We start from the raw sequence: 20,941 nt of genomic DNA, 5'->3' as shown, positions 1-20,941 counted from the left end.
AGAGGAACTCCAGGGTCGTGACACCATTCCAAGAGTCCCCCAGATGTGTCAGTACATTCCAGAGGAACCTGTTTTCCCTGCACTGCCTTGACGTTCAAGCCGAGGATCGAATCCTACCACGCGTGCACGTGGGACAGCCCTGTGGGAAAGCCTCGTGGGAAAGCCTCGTGGGAAAGACTCGAGGGAAAACCATAGATCCTTTGATCCACGCGGCGGACTGCGTGACACTGCTGCTACCGCTCTGGAGGAAAGCGCAAGTGCATGCCCGCATTCGAGACGAGGACTGACTCCCCTGGGGAGACTCCAGAAGTACCCCAAGATCCATGTCAGCACTGGAGAGGAATCCTCAGGTTCCGGCCCCGACTCCACACAAGGTCTTAGGCCCCGGCATCGACGGGAGAGGAATCCCGAGAGGCCCCCGAGGAACTCGCATGGGGACTGGCCTTTCCTGAGGCCACCAGAGCGGGTCCCTGAGGTCCCCGTCGTAAGTCGAGAGCACCTGCCGCAACTCGAGAAAATCCAGGAGGTTTTGCCCTCCAGGCGAGATGAGGCCCATTTCCGCTGAGGATTCTCGAGGCCAATCACATCTAACCACTGGAACTTCCAAAGGGTCCTTCACACCCTTGCTGCAACTCAAGAAGTTCCCCGACATACCCGTCTCCACTCGAGAGGAAGCACGTGGTGTCCCGCACACATCCAGGGGAGCCCCGTTTCCGCCTCCTAGCTCGAGATGAGGGATCCTTTCCCTGTTTCGTAGGGAAAGAATTCCCGGCGTTCCCGTCGCATCTCAAGAGGAGGCGCTCTCCACAGGAAAGGCGAGAGGAACTCCAGTGTCGTGCCACCATTCCAAGAGTCCCCCAGATGTGTCAGTCCATTCCAGAGGAACCTGTTTTCCCTGCACTGCCTTGACGTTCAAGCCGAGGATCGACTCCCACCACGTGTGCACATGGGACAGCCCTGTGGGAAAGCCTCGTGGGAAAGCCTCGTGGGAAAGACTCGAGGGAAAACCATAGATCCTTTGACCCATTGGGCGGACTGCGTGACACTGCTGCTACCGCTCTGGAGGAAAGCGCAAGTGCATGCCCGCATTCGAGACGAGGACTGACTCCCCTGAGGAGACTCCAGAAGTACCCCAAGATCCATGTCAGCACTGGAGAGGAATCCTCAGGTTCTGGCCCCGACTCCACACAAGGTCTTAGTCCCCGGTATCGACGGGAGAGGAATCCCGAGAGGCCCCCGAGGAACTCGCATGGGGACTGGCCTTTCCTGAGGCCACCAGAGCGGGTCCCTGAGGTCCCCGTCGCAAGTCGAGAGCACCTGCCGCAACTCGAGAAAATCCAGGAGGTTTTTCCCTCCAGGCGCGATGAGGCCCATTTCCGCTGAGGCTTCTCGAGGCTAATCACGTCTAACCACTGGAACTTCCAAAGGGTCCTTCACACCCTTGCTGCAACTCAAGAAGTTCCCCGACATACCCGTCTCCACTCGAGAAGAAGCACGTGGGTCCCGCACACATCCAGGGGAGCCCCGTTTCCGCCTCCTAGCTCGAGATGAGGGATCCTTTCCCTGTTTCGTAGGGAAAGAATTCCCGGCGTTCCCGTCGCATCTCAAGAGGAGGCGCTCTCCACAGGAAAGGCGAAAGGAACTCCAGGGTCGTGACACCATTCCAAGAGTCGCCCAGATGTGTCAGTCCATTCCAGAGAAACCTGTTTTCCCTGCACTGCCTTGACGTTCAAGCCGAGGATCGACTACCACCACGTGTGCACGTGGGACAGCCCTGTGGGAAAGACTCGTGGGAAAGCCTCGTGGGAAAGACTCGAGGGAAAACCATAGATCCTTTGATCCACGCGGCGGACTGCGTGACACTGCTTCTACCGCTCTGGAGGAAAGCGCAAGTGCATGCCCGCATTCGAGACGAGGACTGACTCCACTGGGGAGACTCCAGAAGTACCCCAAGATCCATGTCAGCACTGGAGAGGAATCCTCAGGTTCCAGCCCCGACTCCACCCAAGGTCTTAGGCCCCGGCATCGACGGGAGAGGAATCCCGAGACGCCCCCGAGGAACTCGCATGGGGACTGGCCTTTCCTGAGGCCACCAGAGCGGGTCCCTGAGGTCCCCGTCGTAAGTCGAGAGCACCTGCCGCAACTCGAGAAAATCCAGGAGGTTTTGCCCTCCAGGCGCGATGAGGTCCATTTCCGCTGAGGCTTCTCGAGGCTAATCACGTCTAACCACTGGAACTTCCAAAGGGTCCTTCACACCCTTGCTGCAACTCAAGAAGTTCCCCGACATACCCGTCTCCACTCGAGAGGAAGCACGTGGGTCCCGCACACATCCAGGGGAGCCCCGTTTCCGCCTCCTTGCTCGAGATGAGGGATCCTTTCCCTGTTTCGTAGGGAAAGAATTCCCGGTGTTCCCGTCGCATCTCAAAGGAGGCGCTCTCCACAGGAAAGGCGAGAGGAACTCCAGGGTCGTGCCACCATTCCAAGAGTCCCCCAGATGTGTGAGTGCATTCCAGAGGAACCTGATTTCCCTGCACTGCCTTGACGTTCAAGCCGAGGATCGACTCCCACCACGTGTGCACGTGGGACAGCCCTGTGGGAAAGCCTCGTGGGAAAGCCTCGTGGGAAAGACTCGAGGGAAAACCATAGATCCTTTGATCCACGCGGCGGACTGCGTGACACTGCTGCTACCGCTCTAGAGGAAAGCGCAAGTGCATGCCCGCATTCGAGACGAGGACTGACTCCCCCGGGGAGACTCCAGAAGTACCCCAAGATCCATGTCAGCACTGGAGAGGAATCCTCAGGTTCCGGCCCCGACTCCACACAAGGTCTTAGGCCCCGGCATCGACGGGAGAGGAATCCCGAGAGGCCCCCGAGGAACTCGCATGGGGACTGGCCTTTCCTGAGGCCACCAGAGCGGGTCCCTGAGGTCCCTGTCGTAAGTCGAGAGCACCTGCCGCAACTCGAGAAAATCCAGGAGGTTCTGCCCTCCAGGCGAGATGAGGCCCATTTCCGCTGAGGCTTCTCGAGGCCAATCACATCTAACCACTGGAACTTCCAAAGGGTCCTTCACACCATTGCTGCAACTCAAGAAGTTCCCCGACATACCCGTCTCCACTCGAGAGGAAGCACGTGGGGTCCCGCACACATCCAGGGGAGCCCCGTTTCCGCCTGCTAGCTCGAGATGAGGGATCCTTTCCCTGTTTCGTAGGGAAAGAATTCCCGGCGTTCCCGTCGCATCTCAAGAGGAGGCGCTCTCCACAGGAAAGGCGAGAGGAACTCCAGGGTCGTGCCACCATTCCAAGAGTCCCCCAGATGTGTCAGTCCATTCCAGAGGAACCTGTTTTCCCTGCACTGCCTTGACGTTCAAGCCGAGTATCGACTCCCACCACGTGTGCACGTGGGACAGCCCTGTGGGAAAGCCTCGTGGGAAAGCCTCGTGGGAAAGACTCGAGGGAAAACCATAGATCCTTTGATCCACGCGGCGGACTGCGTGACACTGCTGCTACCGCTCTGGAGGAAAGCGCAAGTGCATGCCCGCATTCGAGACGAGGACTGACTCCCCTGGGGAGACTCCAGAAGTACCCCAAGATCCATGTCAGCACTGGAGAGGAATCCTCAGGTTCCGGCCCCGACTCCACACAAGGTCTTAGGCCCCGGCAATGACGGGAGATGAATCCCGAGATGCCCCCGAGGAACTCGCATGGGGACTGGCCTTTCCTGAGGACACCAGAGCGGGTCCCTGAGGTCCCCGTCGTAAGTCGAGAGCACCTGCAGCAACTCGAGAAGATCCAGGAGGTTTTGCCCTCCAGGCGCGATGAGGCCCATTTCCGCTGAGGCTTCTCGAGGCTAATCACGTCTAACCACTGGAACTTCCAAAGGGTCCTTCACACCCTTGCTGCAACTCAAGAAGTTCCCCGACATACCCGTCTCCACTCGAGAGGAAGCACGTGGGTCCCGCACACATCCAGGGGAGCCCCGTTTCCGCCTCCTAGCTCGAGATGAGGGATCCTTTCCCTGTTTCGTAGGGAAAGAATTCCCGGCGTTCCCGTGGCATCTCAAAGGAGGCGCTCTCCACAGGAAAGACGAGAGGAACTCCAGGGTCGTGCCACCATTCCAAGAGTCCCCCAGATGTGTCAGTCCATTCCAGAGGAACCTGATTTCCCTGCACTGCCTTGACGTTCAAGCCGAGGATCGACTCCCACCACGTGTGCACGTGGGACAGCCCTGTGGGAAAGCCTCGTGGGAAAGCCTCGTGGAAAAGACTCGAGGGAAAACCATAGATCCTTTGATCCACGCGGCGGACTGCGTGACACTGCTGCTACCGCTCTGGAGGAAAGCGCAAGTGCATGCCCGCATTCGAGACGAGGACTGACTCCCCCGGGGAGACTCCAGAAGTACCCCAAGATCCATGTCAGCACTGGAGAGGAATCCTCAGGTTCCGGCCCCGACTCCATATAAGGTCTTAGGCCCCGGCATCGACGGGAGAGGAATCCCGAGAGGCCCCCGAGGAACTCGCATGGGGACTGGCCTTTCCTGAGGCCACCAGAGCGGGTCCCTGAGGTCCCCGTCGTAAGTCGAGAGCACCTGCCGCAACTCGAGAAAATCCAGGAGATTTTGCCCTCCAGGCGAGATGAGGCCCATTTCCACTGAGGCTTCTCGAGGCTAATCACGTCTAACCACTGGAACTACCAAAGGGTCCTTCACACCCTTGCTGCAACTCAAGAAGTTCCCCGACATACCCGTCTCCACTCGAGAGGAAGCACGTGGGTCCTGCACACATCCAGGGGAGCCCCGTTTACGCCTCCTAGCTCGAGATGAGGGATCCTTTCCCTGTTTCGTAGGGAAAGAATTCCAAGCGTTCCCGTCGCATCTCAAGAGGAGGCGCTCTCCACAGGAAAGGCGAGAGGAACTCCAGGGTCGTGCCACCATTCCAAGAGTCCCACAGATGTATCAGTCCATTCCAGAGGAACCTGTTTTCCCTGCACTGCCTTGACGTTCAAGCCGAGGATCGACTCCCACCACGTGTGCACGTGGGACAGCCCTGTGGGAAAGCCTCGTGGGAAAGCCTCGTGGGAAAGACTCGAGGGAAAACCATAGATCCTTTGATCCACACGGCAGACTGCGTGACACTACTGCTACCGCTCTGGAGGAAAGCGCAAGTGCATGCCCGCATTCGAGACGAGGACTGACTCCCCTGGGGAGACTCCAGAAGTACCCCAAGATCCATGTCAGCCCTGGAGAGGAATCCTCAGGTTCCGGCCCCGACTCCACACAAGGTCTTAGGCCCCGGCATCGACGGGAGAAGAATCCCGAGACGCCCCCGAGGAACTCGCATGGGGACTGGCCTTTCCTGAGGCCACCAGAGCGGGTCCCTGAGGTCCCCGTCGTAAGTCGAGAGCACCTGCCGCAACTCGAGAAAATCCAGGAGGTTTTGCCCTCCAGGCGAGATGAGGCCCATTTCCGCTGAGGTTTCTCGAGGCCAATCACATCTAACCACTGGAACTTCCAAACGGTCCTTCACACCATTGCTGCAACTCAAGAAGTTCCCCGACATACCCGTCTCCACTCGAGAGGAAGCACGTGGGGTCCCGCACACATCCAGGGGAGCCCCGTTTCCGCCTCCTAGCTCGAGATGAGGGATCCTTTCCCTGTTTCGTAGGGAAAGAATTCCCGGCGTTCCCGTCGCATCACAAGAGGAGGCGCTCTCCACAGGAAATGCGAGAGGAACTCCAGGGTCGTGCCACCATTCCAAGAGTCCCCCAGATGTGTCAGTCCATTCCAGAGGAACCTGTTTTCCCTGCACTGCCTTGACGTTCAAGCCGAGGATCGACTCCCACCACGTGTGCACGTGGGACAGCCCTGTGGGAAAGCCTCGTGGGAAAGCCTCGTGGGAAAACTCGAGGGAAAACCATAGATCCTTTGATCCACGCGGCGGACTGCGTGACACTGCTGCTACCGCTCTGGAGGAAAGCGCAAGTGCATGCCCACATTCGAGACGAGGACTGACTCCCCTGGGGAGACTCCAGAAGTACCCCAAGATCCATGTCAGCACTGGAGAGGAATCCTCAGGTTCCGGCCCCGACTCCACACAAGGTCTTAGGCCCCGGCATCAACGGGAGAGGAATCCCGAGACGCCCCCGAGGAACTCGCATGGGGACTGGCCTTTCCTGAGGCCACCAGAGCGGGTCCCTGAGGTCCCCGTCGTAAGTCGAGAGCACCTGCCGCAACTCGAGAAAGTCCAGGAGGTTTAGCCCTCCAGGCTAGGTGAGGCCCATTTCCGCTGAGGCTTCTCGAGGCCAATCACATCTAACCACTGGAACTTCCAAAGGGTCCTTCACACCCTTGCTGCAACTCAAGAAGTTCCCCGACATACCCGTCTCCACTCTTGAGGAAGCACGTGGTTGTCCACACACATCCAGGGGAGACCCGTTTCCGCCTCCTAGCTCGAGATGAGGGATCCTTTCCCTGTTTCGTAGGGAAAGAATTCCCGGCGTTCCCGTCGCATCTCAAGAGGAGGCGCTCTCCACAGGAAAGACGAGAGGAACTGCAGGGTCGAGACACCATTCCAAGAGTCCCCCAGATGTGTCAGTCCATTGCAGAGGAACCTGTTTTCCCTGCACTGCCTTGACGTTCAAGCCGAGGATCGACTCCCACCACGTGTGCACGTGAGACAGCCCTGTGAGAAAGCCTCGTGGGAAAGCCTCGTGGAAAAGACTCGAGGGAAAACCATAGATCCTTTGATCCACGCGGCGGACTGCGTGACACTGCTGCTACCGCTCTGGAGGAAAGCGCAAGTGCATGCCCGCATTCGAGACGAGGACTGACTCCCCTGGGGAGACTCCAGAAGTACCCCAAGATCCATGTCAGCACTGGAGAGGAATCCTCAGGTTCCGGTCCCGACTCCACACAAGGTCTTAGGCCCCGGCATCAACGGGAGAGGAATGCCGAGAGGCCCCCGAGGAACTCGCATGGGGACTGGCCTTTCCTGAGGCCACCAGAGCGGTTCCCTGAGGTCCCCGTCGTAAGTCGAGAGCACCTGCCGCAACTCGAGAAAATCCAGGAGGTTTTGCCCTCCAGGCGAGGTGAGGCCCATTTCCGCTGAGGCTTCTCGAGGCCAATCACATCTAACCTCTGGAACTTCCAAAGGGTCCTTCACACCCTTGCTGCAACTCAAGAAGTTCCCCGACATACCCGTCTGCACTCGAGAGGAAGCACGTGGTGTCCCGCACACATCCAGGGGAGCCCCGTTCCCGCCTCCTAGCTCAAGATGAGGGATCCTTTCTCTGTTTCGTAGGGAAAGAATTCCCGGCGTTCCCGTCGCATCTCGAGAGGAGGCGCTCTCCACAGGAAAGGCGAGAGGAACTCCAGGGTCCTGCCACCATTCCAAGAGTCCCCCAGATGTGTCAGTCCATTCCAGAGGAACCTGTTTTCCCTGCACTGCCTTGACGTTCAAGCCGAGGATCGACTCCCACCACGTGTGCACGTGGGACAGCCCTGTCGGAAAGCCTCGTGGGAAAGCCTCGTGGGAAAGACTCGAGGGAAAACCATAGATCCTTTGATCCACGCGGCGGACTGCGTGACACTGCTGCTACCGCTCTTGAGGAAAGCGCAATGCATGCCCGCATTCGAGACGAGGACTGACTCCCCTGGGGATACTCCAGAAGTACCCCAAGATCCATGTCAGCACTGGACAGGAATCCTCAGGTTCCGGCCCCGACTCCACACAAGGTCTTAGGCCCCGGCATCGACGGGAGAGGAATCCCGAGAGGCCCCCGAGGTACTCGCATGGGGACTGGTCTTTCCTGAGGCCACCAGAGCGGTTCCCTGAGGTCCCCGTCGTAAGTCGAGAGCACCTGCCGCAACTCGAGAAAATCCAGGAGGTTTTGCCCTCCAGGCGAGATGAGGCCCATTTCCGCTGAGGCTTCTCGATGCCACTCACATCTAACCACTGGATCTTCCAAAGGATCCTTCACACCCTTGCTGCAACTCAAGAAGTTCCCCGACATACCCGTCTCCACTCGAGAGGAAGCACGCGGGGTCCCGCATACATCCAGGGGAGCCCCGTTTCCGCCTCCTAGCTCGAGATGAGGGATCCTTTCCCTGTTTCGTAGGGAAAGAATTCCCGGCGTTCAAGTCACATCTCAAGAGGAGGCGCTCTCCACAGGAAAGGCGAGAGGAACTCCAGGGTCGTGCCACCATTCCAAGAGTCCCCCAGATGTGTCAGTCCATTCCAGAGGAACCTGTTTTCCCTGCACTGCCTTGACGTTCAAGCCGAGGATCGACTCCCACCACGTGTGCACGTGGGACAGCCCTGTGGGAAAGCCTCGTGGGAAAGCCTCGTGGGAAAGACTCGAGGGAAAACCATAGATCCTTTGATCCACGCGGCGGACTGCGTGACACTGCTGCTACCGCTCTGGAGGAAAGCGCAAGTGCATGCCCGCATTCGAGACGAGGACTGACTCCCCTGGGGAGACTCCAGAAGTACCCCAAGATCCATGTCAGCACTGGAGAGGAATCCTCAGGTTCCGGCCCCGACTCCACACAAGGTCTGAGGCCCCGGCATCGACGGGAGAGGAATCCCGAGAGTCCCCCGAGGAACTCGCATGGGGACTGGCCTTTCCTGAGGCCACCAGAGCGGGTCCCTGAGGTCCCCGTCGTAAGTCGAGAGCACCTGCCGCAACTCGAGAAAATCCAGGAGGTTTTGCCCTCCAGGCGAGATGAGGCCCATTTCCGCTGAGGCTTCTCGAGGCCAATCACGTCTAACCACTGGAACTTCCAAAGGGTCCTTCACACCCTTGCTGCAACTCAAGAAGTTCCCCGACATACCCGTCTCCACTCGAGAGGAAGCACGTGGGGTCCCGCACACATCCAGGGGAGCCCCGTTTCCGCCTCCTAGCTCGAGATGAGGGATCCTTTCCCTGTTTCGTAGGGAAAGAATTCCCGGCGTTCCCGTCGCATCTCAAGAGGAGGCGCTCTCCACAGGAAAGGCGAGAGGAACTCCAGGGTCGTGCCACCATTCCAAGAGTCCCCCAGATGTGTCAGTCCATTCCAGAGGAACCTTTTTTCCCTGCACTGCCTTGACGTTCAAGCCGAGGATCGACTCCCACCACGTGTGCACGTGGGACAGCCCTGTGGGAAAGCCTCGTGGGAAAGCCTCGTGGGAAAGACTCGAGGGAAAACCATAGATCCTTTGATCCACGCGGCGGACTGCGTGACACTGCTGCTACCGCTCTGGAGGAAAGCGCAAGTGCATGCCCGCATTCGAGACGAGGACTGACTCCCCTGGGGAGACTCCAGAAGTACTCCAAGATCCATGTCAGTCCTGGAGAGTAATCCTCAGGTTCCGGCCCAACTCCACACAAGGTCTTAGGCCCCGGCATCGACGGGAGAGGAATCCCGAGACGCCCCCGAGGAACTCGCATGGGGACTGGCCTTTCCTGAGGCCACCAGAGCGGGTCCCTGAGGTCCCCGTCGTAAGTCGAGAGCACCTGCCGCAACTCGAGAAAATCCAGGAGGTTTTCCCTCCAGGCGAGATGAGGCCCATTTCCGCTGAGGCTTCTCGAGGCCAATCACATCTAAACACTGGAACTTCCAAAGGGTCCTTCACACCCTTGCTGCAACTCAAGAAGTTCCCCGACATACCCGTCTGCACTCGAGCGGAAGCACGTGGTGTCCCGCACACATCCAGGGGAGCCCCGTTTCCGCCTCCTAGCTCGAGATGAGGGATCCTTTCCCTGTTTCGTAGGGAAAGAATTCCCGGCGTTCCCGTCGCATCTCAAGAGGAGGCGCTCTCCACAGGAAAGGAGAGAGGAACTCCAGGGTCGTGCCACCATTCCAAGAGTCCCCCAGATGTGTCAGTCCATTCCAGAGGAACCTGTTTTCCCTGCACTGCCTTGACGTTCAAGCCGAGGATCGACTCCCACCACGTGTGCACGTGGGACAGCCCTGTGGGAAAGCCTCGTGGGAAAGCCTCGTGGGAAAGACTCGAGGGAAAAGCATAGATCCTTTGATCCACGCGGCGGACTGCGTGACACTGCTGCTACCGCTCTGGAGGAAAGCGCAAGTGCATGCCCGCATTCGAGACGAGGACTGACTCCCCTGGGGAGACTCCAGAAGTACCCCAAGATCCATGTCAGCACTGGAGAGGAATCCTCAGGTTCCGGCCCTGACTCCACACAAGGTCTTAGGCCCCGGCATCGACGGGAGAGGAATCCCGAGAGGCCCCCGTGGAACTCGCATGGGGACTGGCCTTTCCTGAGGCCACCAGAGCGGGTCCCTGAGGTCCCCGTCGTAAGTCGAGAGCACCTGCCGCAACTCGAGAAAATCCAGGAGGTTTTGCCCTCCAGGCGAGATGAGGCCCATTTCCGCTGAGGCTTCTCGAGGCCAATCACATCTAACCTCTGGAACTTCCAAAGGGTCCTTCACACCCTTGCTGCAACTCAAGAAGTTCCCCGACATACCCGTCTGCACTCGAGAGGAAGCACGTGGTGTCCCGCACACATCCAGGGGAGCCCCGTTTCCGCCTCCTAGCTCAAGATGAGGGATCCTTTCTCTGTTTCGTAGGGAAAGAATTCCCGGCGTTCCCGTCGCATCTCAAGAGGAGGCGCTCTCCACAGGAAAGGCGAGAGGAACACCAGGGTCGTGCCACCATTCCAAGAGTCCCCCAGATGTGTCAGTCCATTCCTGAGGAACCTGTTTTCCCTGCACTGCCTTGACGTTCAAGCCGAGGATCGACTCCCACCACGTGTGCACGTGGGACAGCCCTGTCGGAAAGCCTCGTGGGAAAGCCTCGTGAGAAAGACTCGAGGGAAAACCATAGATCCTTTGATCCACGTGGCAGACTGCGTGACACTGCTGCTACCGCTCTTGAGGAAAGCGCAATGCATGCCCGCATTCGAGACGAGGACTGACTCCCCTGGGGAGACTCCAGAAGTACCCCAAGATCCATGTCAGCACTGGACAGGAATCCTCAGGTTCCGGCCCCGACTCCACACAAGGTATTAGGCCCCGGCATCGACGGGAGAGGAATCCCGAGACGCCCCCGAGGTACTCGCATGGGGACTGGTCTTTCCTGAGGCCACCAGAGCGGGTCCCTGAGGTCCCCGTCGTAAGTCGAGAGCACCTGCCGCAACTCGAGAAAATCCAGGAGGTTTTGCCCTCCAGGCGAGATGAGGCCCATTTCCGCTGAGGCTTCTCGAGGCCACTCACATCTAACCACTGGATCTTCCAAAGGATCCTTCACACCATTGCTGCAACTCAAGAAGTTCGCCGACATACCCGTCTCCACTCGAGAAGAAGCACGTGGGTTCCCGCACACATCCAGGGGAGCCCCGTTTCCGCCTCCTAGCTAGAGATGAGGGATCCTTTCCCTGTTTCGTAAGGAAAGATTTCCCGGCGTTCCCGTCGCATCTCAAGAGGAGGCGCTCTCCACAGGAAAGTAGAGAGGAACTCCAGGGTCGTGACACCATTCCAAGAGTCCCCCAGATGTGTCAGTCCATTCCAGAGGAACCTGTTTTCCCTGCACTGCCTTGACTTTCAAGCCGAGGATCGACTCCCACCACGTGTGCACGTGGGACAGCCCTGTGGGAAAGCCTCGTGGGAAAGCCTCGTGGGAAAGACTCGAGGGAAAACCATAGATGCTTTGATCCACGCGGCGGACTGCGTGACAATGCTGCTACCGCTCTGGAGGAAAGCGCAAGTGCATGCCCGCATTCGAGACGAGGACTGACTCCCCTGGGGAGACTCCAGAAGTACCCCAAGATCCATGTCAGCACTGGAGAGGAATCCTCAGGTTCCGGCCCCGACTCCACACAAGGTTTTAGGCCCCGGCATCAACGGGAGAGGAATCCCGAGAGGCCCCCGAGGAACTCGCATGGGGACTGGCCTTTCCTGAGGCCACCAGAGCGGGTCCCTGAGGTCCCCGTCGTAAGTCGAGAGCACCTGCCGCAACTCGAGAAAATCCAGGAGGTTTTGCCCTCCAGGCGAGATGAGGCCCATTTTCACTGAGGCTTCTCGAGGCTAATCACGTCTAACCACTGGAACTTCCAAAGGGTCCTTCACACCCTTGCTGCAACTCAAGAAGTTCCCCGACATACCCGTCTCCACTCGAGAGGAAGCACGTGGGTCCCGCACACATCCAGGGGAGCCCCGTTTCCGCCTCCTAGCTCGAGATGAGGGATCCTTTCCTTGTTTCGTAGGGAAAGAATTCCCGGCGTTCCCGTCGCATCTCAAGAGGAGGCGCTCTCCACAGGAAAGGCGAGAGGAACTCCAGGGTCGTGCCACCATTCCAAGAGTCCCCCAGATGTGTCAGTCCATTCCAGAGGAACCTGTTTTCCCTGCACTGCCTTGACGTTCAAGCCGAGGATCGACTCCCACCACGTGTGCACGTGGGACAGCCCTGTGGGAAAGCCTCGTGGGAAAGCCTCGTGGGAAAGACTCGAGGGAAAACCATAGATCCTTTGATCCACGCGGCAGATTGCGTGACACTGCTGCTACCGCTCTGGAGGAAAGCGCAAGTGCATGCCCGCATTCGAGACGAGGACTGACTCCCCTGGGGAGACTCCAGAAGTACCCCAAGATCCATGTCAGCCCTGGAGAGGAATCCTCAGGTTCCGGCCCCGACTCCACACAAGGTCTTAGGCCCCGGCATCGACGGGAGAGGAATCCCGAGACGCCCCCGAGGAACTCGCATGGGGACTGGCCTTTCCTGAGGCCACCAGAGCGGGTCCCTGAGGTCCCCGTCGTAAGTCGAGAGCACCTGCCGCAACTCGAGAAAATCCAGGAGGTTTTCCCTCCAGGCGAGATGAGGCCCATTTCCGCTGAGGCTTCTCGAGGCCAATCACATCTAAACACTGGAACTTCCAAAGGGTCCTTCACACCCTTGCTGCAACTCAAGAAGTTCCCCGACATACCCGTCTCCACTCGAGAGGAAGCACGTGGTGTCCCGCACACATCCAGGGGAGCCCCGTTTCCGCCTCCTAGCTCGAGATGAGGGATCCTTTCCCTGTTTCGTAGGGAAAGAATTCCCGGCGTTCCCGTCGCATCTGAAGAGGAGGCGCTCTCCACAGGAAAGGCGAGAGGAACTCCAGGGTCGTGCCACCATTCCAAGAGTCCCCCAGATGTGTCAGTCCATTCCAGAGGAATCTGTTTTCCCTGCACTGCCTTGACGTTCAAGCCGAGGATCGACTCCCACCACGTGTGCACGTGGGACAGCCCTGTGGGAAAGCCTCGTGGGAAAGCCTCGTGGGAAAGACTCGAGGGAAAACCATAGATCCTTTGATCCACGCGGCGGACTGCGTGACACTGCTGCTACCGCTCTTGAGGAAAGCGCAATGCATGCCCGCATTCGAGACGAGGACTGACTCCCCTGGGGAGACTCCAGAAGTACCCCAAGATCCATGTCAGCACTGGAGAGGAATCCTCAGGTTCCGGCCCCGACTCCACACAAGGTTTTAGGCCCCGGCATCGACGGGAGAGGAATCCCGAGACGCCCCCGAGGAACTCGCATGGGGACTGGCCTTTCCTGAGGCCACCAGAGCGGGTCCCTGAGGTCCCCGTCGTAAGTCGAGAGCACCTGCCGCAACTCGAGAAAATCCAGGAGGTTTTGCCCTCCAGGCGAGATGAGGCCCATTTTCACTGAGGCTTCTCGAGGCTAATCACGTCTAACCACTGGAACTTCCAAAGGGTCCTTCACACCCTTGCTGCAACTCAAGAAGTTCCCCGACATACCCGTCTCCACTCGAGAGGAAGCACGTGGGTCCCGCACACATCCAGGGGAGCCCCGTTTCCGCCTCCTAGCTCGAGATGAGGGATCCTTTCCTTGTTTCGTAGGGAAAGAATTCCCGGCGTTCCCGTCGCATCTCAAGAGGAGGCGCTCTCCACAGGAAAGGCGAGAGGAACTCCAGGGTCGTGCCACCATTCCAAGAGTCCCCCAGATGTGTCAGTCCATTCCAGAGGAACCTGTTTTCCCTGCACTGCCTTGACGTTCAAGCCGAGGATCGACTCCCACCACGTGTGCACGTGGGACAGCCCTGTGGGAAAGCCTCGTGGGAAAGCCTCGTGGGAAAGACTCGAGGGAAAACCATAGATCCTTTGATCCACGCGGCGGACTGCGTGACACGGCTGCTACCGCTCTGGAGGAAAGCGCAAGTGCATGCCCGCATTCGAGACGAGGACTGACTCCCCTGTGGAGACTCCAGAAGTACCCCAAGATCCATGTCAGCCCTGGAGAGGAATCCTCAGGTTCCGGCCCCGACTTCACACAAGGTCTTAGGCCCCGGCATCGATGGGAGAGGAATCCCGAGACGCCCCCAAGGAACTCGCATGGGGACTGGCCTTTCCTGAGGCCACAAGAGCGGTTCCCTGAGGTCCCCGTCGTAAGTCGAGAGCACCTGCCGCAACTCGAAAAAATCCAGGAGGTTTTGCCCTCCAGGCCAGATGAGGCCCATTTTCGCTGAGGCTTCTCGAGGCCAATCACATCTAACCACTGGAACTTCCAAAGGGTCCTTCACACCATTGCTGCAACTCAAGAAGTTCCGCGACATACCCGTCTCCACTCGAGAGGAAGCACGTGGGGTCCCGCACACATCCAGGGGAGCCCCGTTTCCGCCTCCTAGCTCGAGATGAGGGATCCTTTCTCTGTTTCGTAGGGAAAGTATTCCCGGCGTTCCCGTCGCATCTCAAGAGGAGGCGCTCTCCACAGGAAAGGCGAGAGGAACTCCAGGGTCATGCCACCATTCCAAGAGTCCCCCAGATGTGTCAGTCCATTCCAGAGGAACCTGTTTTCCCTGCACTGCCTTGACGTTCAAGCCGAGGATCGACTCCCACCACGTGTGCACGTGGGACAGCCCTGTGGGAAAGCCTCGTGGGAAAGCCTCGTGGGAAAGACTCGAGGGAAAACCATAGATCCTTTGATCCACGCGGCAGATTGCGTGACACTGCTGCTACCGCTCTGGAGGAAAGCGCAAGTGCATGCCCGCATTCGAGACGAGGACTGACTCCCCTGGGGAGACTCCAGAAGTACCCCAAGATCCATGTCAGCCCTGGAGAGGAATCCTCAGGTTCCGGCCCCGACTCCACACAAGGTCTTAGGCCCCGGCATCGACGGGAGAGGAATCCCGAGACGCCCCCGAGGAACTCGCATGGGGACTGGCCTTTCCTGAGGCCACCAGAGCGGGTCCCTGAGGTCCCCGTCGTAAGTCGAGAGCACCTGCCGCAACTCGAGAAAATCCAGGAGGTTTTCCCTCCAGGCGAGATGAGGCCCATTTCCGCTGAGGCTTCTCGAGGCCAATCACATCTAAACACTGGAACTTCCAAAGGGTCCTTCACACCCTTGCTGCAACTCAAGAAGTTCCCCGACATACCCGTCTGCACTCGAGAGGAAGCACGTGGTGTCCCGCACACATCCAGGGGAGCCCCGTTTCCGCCTCCTAGCTCGAGATGAGGGATCCTTTCCCTGTTTCGTAGGGAAAGAATTCCCGGCGTTCCCGTCGCATCTCAAGAGGAGGCGCTCTCAACAGGAAAGGCGAGAGGAACTCCAGGGTCGTGCCACCATTCCAAGAGTCCCCCAGATGTGTCAGTCCATTCCAGAGGAACCTGTTTTCCCTGCACTGCCTTGACGTTCAAGCCGAGGATCGACTCCCACCACGTGTGCACGTGGGACAGCCCTGTGGGAAAGCCTCGTGGGAAAGCCTCGTTGGAAAGACTCGAGGGAAAACCATAGATCCTTTGATCCACGCGGCAGACTGCGTGACACTACTGCTACCGCTCTGGACGAAAGCGCAAGTGCATGCCCGCATTCGAGACGAGGACTGACTCCCCTGGGGAGACTCCAGAAGTACCCCAAGATCCATGTCAGCACTGGAGAGGAATCCTCAGGTTCCGGCCCTGACTCCACACAAGGTCTTATGCCCCGGCATCGACGGGAGAAGAATCCCGAGACGCCCCCGAGGAACTCGCATGGGGACTGGCCTTTCCTGAGGCCACCAGAGCGGGTCCCTGAGGTCCCCGTCGTAAATCGAGAGCACCTGCCGCAACTCGAGAAAATCCAGGCGGTTTTGCCCTCCAGGCGAGATGAGGCCCATTTCCGCTGAGGCTTCTCGAGGCCAATCACATCTAACCACTGGAACTTCCAAAGGGTCTTTCACACCATTGCTGCAACTCAAGAAGTTCCCCGACATACCGGTCTCCACTCGAGAGGAAGCACGTGGGGTCCCGCACACATCCAGGGGAGCCCCGTTTCCGCCTCCTAGCTCGAGATGAGGGATCCTTTCCCTGTTTCGTAGGGAAAGAATTCCCGGCGTTCCCGTCGCATCTCAAGAGGAGGCGCTCTCCACAGGAAAGGCGAGAGGAACTCCAGGGTCGTGACACCATTCCAAGAGTCCCCCAGATGTGTCAGTCCATTCCAGAGGAAACTGTTTTCCCTGCACTGCCTTGACGTTCAAGCCGAGGATCGACTCCCACCACGTGTGCACGTGGGACAGCCCTGTGGGAAAGCCTCGTGGGAAAGCCTCGTGGGAAAGACTCGAGGGAAAACCATAGATCCTTTGATCCACGCGGCGGACTGCGTGACACTGCTGCTACCGCTCTGGAGGAAAGCGCAAGTGCATGCCCGCATTCGAGACGAGGACTGACTCCCCTGGGGAGACTCCAGAAGTACCCCAAGATCCATGTCAGCACTGGAGAGGAATCCTCAGGTTCTGGCCCCGACTCCACACAAGGTCTTAGGCCCCGGCATCGACGGGAGAGAAATCCCGAGAGGCCCCCGAGGAACTCGCATGGGGACTGGCCTTTCCTGAGGCCACCAGAGCGGGTCCCTGAGGTCCCCCTCGTAAGCCGAGAGCACATGCCGCAACTCGAGAAAATCCAGGAGGTTTTGCCCTCCAGGCGAGATGAGGCCCATTTCCGCTGAGGCTTCTCGAGGCCAATCACATCTAACCACTGGAAGTTCCAAAGGGTCCTTCACACCCTTGCTGCAACTCAAGAAGTTCCCCGACATACCTGTCTCCACTCGAGAGGAAGCACGTGGGGTCCCGCACACATCCAGGGGAGCCCCGTTTCCGATTCCTAGCTCGAGATGAGGGATCCTTTCCCTGTTTCGTAGGGAAAGAATTCCCGGCGTTCCCGTCGCATCTCAAGAGGAGGCGCTCTCCACAGGAAAGGCGAGAGGAACTCCAGGGTCGAGACACCATTCCAAGAGTCGCCCAGATGTGTCAGTCCATTTCAGAGGAACCTGTTTTCCCTGCACTGCCTTGACTTTCAAGCCGAGGATCGACTCCCACCACGTGTGCACGTGGGACAGCCCTGTGGGAAAGCCTCGTGGGAAAGCCTCGTGGGAAAGACTCGAGGGAAAACCATAGATGCTTTGATCCACGCGGCGGACTGCGTGACACTGCTGCTACCGCTCTGGAGGAAAGCGCAAGTGCATGCCCGCATTCGAGACGAGGACTGACTCCCCTGGGGAGACTCCAGAAGTACCCCAAGATCCATGTCAGCACTGGAGAGGAATCCTCAGGTTCCGGCCCCGACTCCACACAAGGTTTTAGGCCCCGGCATCAACGGGAGAGGAATCCCGAGAGGCCCCCGAGGAACTCGCATGGGGACTGGCCTTTCCTGAGGCCACCAGAGCGGGTCCCTGAGGTCCCCGTCGTAAGTCGAGAGCACCTGCCGCAACTCGAGAAAATCCAGGAGGTTTTGCCCTCCAGGCGAGATGAGGCCCATTTTCACTGAGGCTTCTCGAGGCTAATCACGTCTAACCACTGGAACTTCCAAAGGGTCCTTCACACCCTTGCTGCAACTCAAGAAGTTCCCCGACATACCCGTCTCCACTCGAGAGGAAGCACGTGGGTCCCGCACACATCCAGGGGAGCCCCGTTTCCGCCTCCTAGCTCGAGATGAGGGATCCTTTCCTTGTTTCGTAGGGAAAGAATTCCCGGCGTTCCCGTCGCATCTCAAGAGGAGGCGCTCTCCACAGGAAAGGCGAGAGGAACTCCAGGGTCGTGCCACCATTCCAACAGTCCCCCAGATGTGTCAGTCCATTCCAGAGGAACCTGTTTTCCCTGCACTGCCTTGACGTTCAAGCCGAGGATCGACTCCCACCACGTGTGCACGTGGGACAGCCCTGTGGGAAAGCCTCGTGGGAAAGCCTCGTGGGAAAGACTCGAGGGAAAACCATAGATCCTTTGATCCACGCGGCGGACTGCGTGACACTGCTGCTACCGCTCTGGAGGAAAGCGCAAGTGCATGCCCGCATTCGAGACGAGGACTGACTCCCCTGTGGAGACTCCAGAAGTACCCCAAGATCCATGTCAGCCCTGGAGAGGAATCCTCAGGTTCCGGCCCCGACTTCACACAAGGTCTTAGGCCCCGGCATCGATGGGAGAGGAATCCCGAGACGCCCCCAAGGAACTCGCATGGGGACTGGCCTTTCCTGAGGCCACAAGAGCGGTTCCCTGAGGTCCCCGTCGTAAGTCGAGAGCACCTGCCGCAACTCGAAAAAATCCAGGAGGTTTTGCCCTCCAGGCCAGATGAGGCCCATTTTCGCTGAGGCTTCTCGAGGCCAATCACATCTAACCACTGGAACTTCCAAAGGGTCCTTCACACCATTGCTGCAACTCAAGAAGTTCCGCGACATACCCGTCTCCACTCGAGAGGAAGCACGTGGGGTCCCGCACACATCCAGGGGAGCCCCGTTTCCGCCTCCTAGCTCGAGATGAGGGATCCTTTCTCTGTTTCGTAGGGAAAGTATTCCCGGCGTTCCCGTCGCATCTCAAGAGGAGGCGCTCTCCACAGGAAAGGCGAGAGGAACTCCAGGGTCATGCCACCATTCCAAGAGTCCCCCAGATGTGTCAGTCCATTCCAGAGGAACCTGTTTTCCCTGCACTGCCTTGACGTTCAAGCCGAGGATCGACTCCCACCACGTGTGCACGTGGGACAGCCCTGTGGGAAAGCCTCGTGGGAAAGCCTCGTGGGAAAGACTCGAGGGAAAACCATAGATCCTTTGATCCACGCGGCAGATTGCGTGACACTGCTGCTACCGCTCTGGAGGAAAGCGCAAGTGCATGCCCGCATTCGAGACGAGGACTGACTCCCCTGGGGAGACTCCAGAAGTACCCCAAGATCCATGTCAGCCCTGGAGAGGAATCCTCAGGTTCCGGCCCCGACTCCACACAAGGTCTTAGGCCCCGGCATCGACGGGAGAGGAATCCCGAGACGCCCCCGAGGAACTCGCATGGGGACTGGCCTTTCCTGAGGCCACCAGAGCGGGTCCCTGAGGTCCCCGTCGTAAGTCGAGAGCACCTGCCGCAACTCGAGAAAATCCAGGAGGTTTTCCCTCCAGGCGAGATGAGGCCCATTTCCGCTGAGGCTTCTCGAGGCCAATCACATCTAAACACTGGAACTTCCAAAGGGTCCTTCACACCCTTGCTGCAACTCAAGAAGTTCCCCGACATACCCGTCTGCACTCGAGAGGAAGCACGTGGTGTCCCGCACACATCCAGGGGAGCCCCGTTTCCGCCTCCTAGCTCGAGATGAGGGATCCTTTCCCTGTTTCGTAGGGAAAGAATTCCCGGCGTTCCCGTCGCATCTCAAGAGGAGGCGCTCTCAACAGGAAAGGCGAGAGGAACTCCAGGGTCGTGCCACCATTCCAAGAGTCCCCCAGATGTGTCAGTCCATTCCAGAGGAACCTGTTTTCCCTGCACTGCCTTGACGTTCAAGCCGAGGATCGACTCCCACCACGTGTGCACGTGGGACAGCCCTGTGGGAAAGCCTCGTGGGAAAGCCTCGTTGGAAAGACTCGAGGGAAAACCATAGATCCTTTGATCCACGCGGCAGACTGCGTGACACTACTGCTACCGCTCTGGACGAAAGCGCAAGTGCATGCCCGCATTCGAGACGAGGACTGACTCCCCTGGGGAGACTCCAGAAGTACCCCAAGATCCATGTCAGCACTGGAGAGGAATCCTCAGGTTCCGGCCCTGACTCCACACAAGGTCTTATGCCCCGGCATCGACGGGAGAAGAATCCCGAGACGCCCCCGAGGAACTCGCATGGGGACTGGCCTTTCCTGAGGCCACCAGAGCGGGTCCCTGAGGTCCCCGTCGTAAATCGAGAGCACCTGCCGCAACTCGAGAAAATCCAGGCGGTTTTGCCCTCCAGGCGAGATGAGGCCCATTTCCGCTGAGGCTTCTCGAGGCCAATCACATCTAACCACTGGAACTTCCAAAGGGTCTTTCACACCATTGCTGCAACTCAAGAAGTTCCCCGACATACCGGTCTCCACTCGAGAGGAAGCACGTGGGGTCCCGCACACATCCAGGGGAGCCCCGTTTCCGCCTCCTAGCTCGAGATGAGGGATCCTTTCCCTGTTTCGTAGGGAAAGAATTCCCGGCGTTCCCGTCGCATCTCAAGAGGAGGCGCTCTCCACAGGAAAGGCGAGAGGAACTCCAGGGTCGTGACACCATTCCAAGAGTCCCCCAGATGTGTCAGTCCATTCCAGAGGAACCTGTTTTCCCTGCACTGCCTTGACGTTCAAGCCGAGGATCGACTCCCACCACGTGTGCACGTGGGACAGCCCTGTGGGAAAGCCTCGTGGGAAAGCCTCGTGGGAAAGACTCGAGGGAAAACCATAGATCCTTTGATCCACGCGGCGGACTGCGTGACACTGCTGCTACCGCTCTGGAGGAAAGCGCAAGTGCATGCCCGCATTCGAGACGAGGACTGACTCCCCTGGGGAGACTCCAGAAGTACCCCAAGATCCATGTCAGCACTGGAGAGGAATCCTCAGGTTCTGGCCCCGACTCCACACAAGGTCTTAGGCCCCGGCATCGATGGGAGAGAAATCCCGAGAGGCCCCCGAGGAACTCGCATGGGGACTGGCCTTTCCTGAGGCCACCAGAGCGGGTCCCTGAGGTCCCCCTCGTAAGCCGAGAGCACATGCCGCAAC

Source organism: Ovis canadensis, chromosome 23 (assembly GCF_042477335.2).
Source record: "Ovis canadensis isolate MfBH-ARS-UI-01 breed Bighorn chromosome 23, ARS-UI_OviCan_v2, whole genome shotgun sequence".
Classification (NCBI taxonomy): Eukaryota; Metazoa; Chordata; class Mammalia; order Artiodactyla; family Bovidae; genus Ovis; species Ovis canadensis.
Note: the sequence above shows the minus strand (reverse complement) of the source record.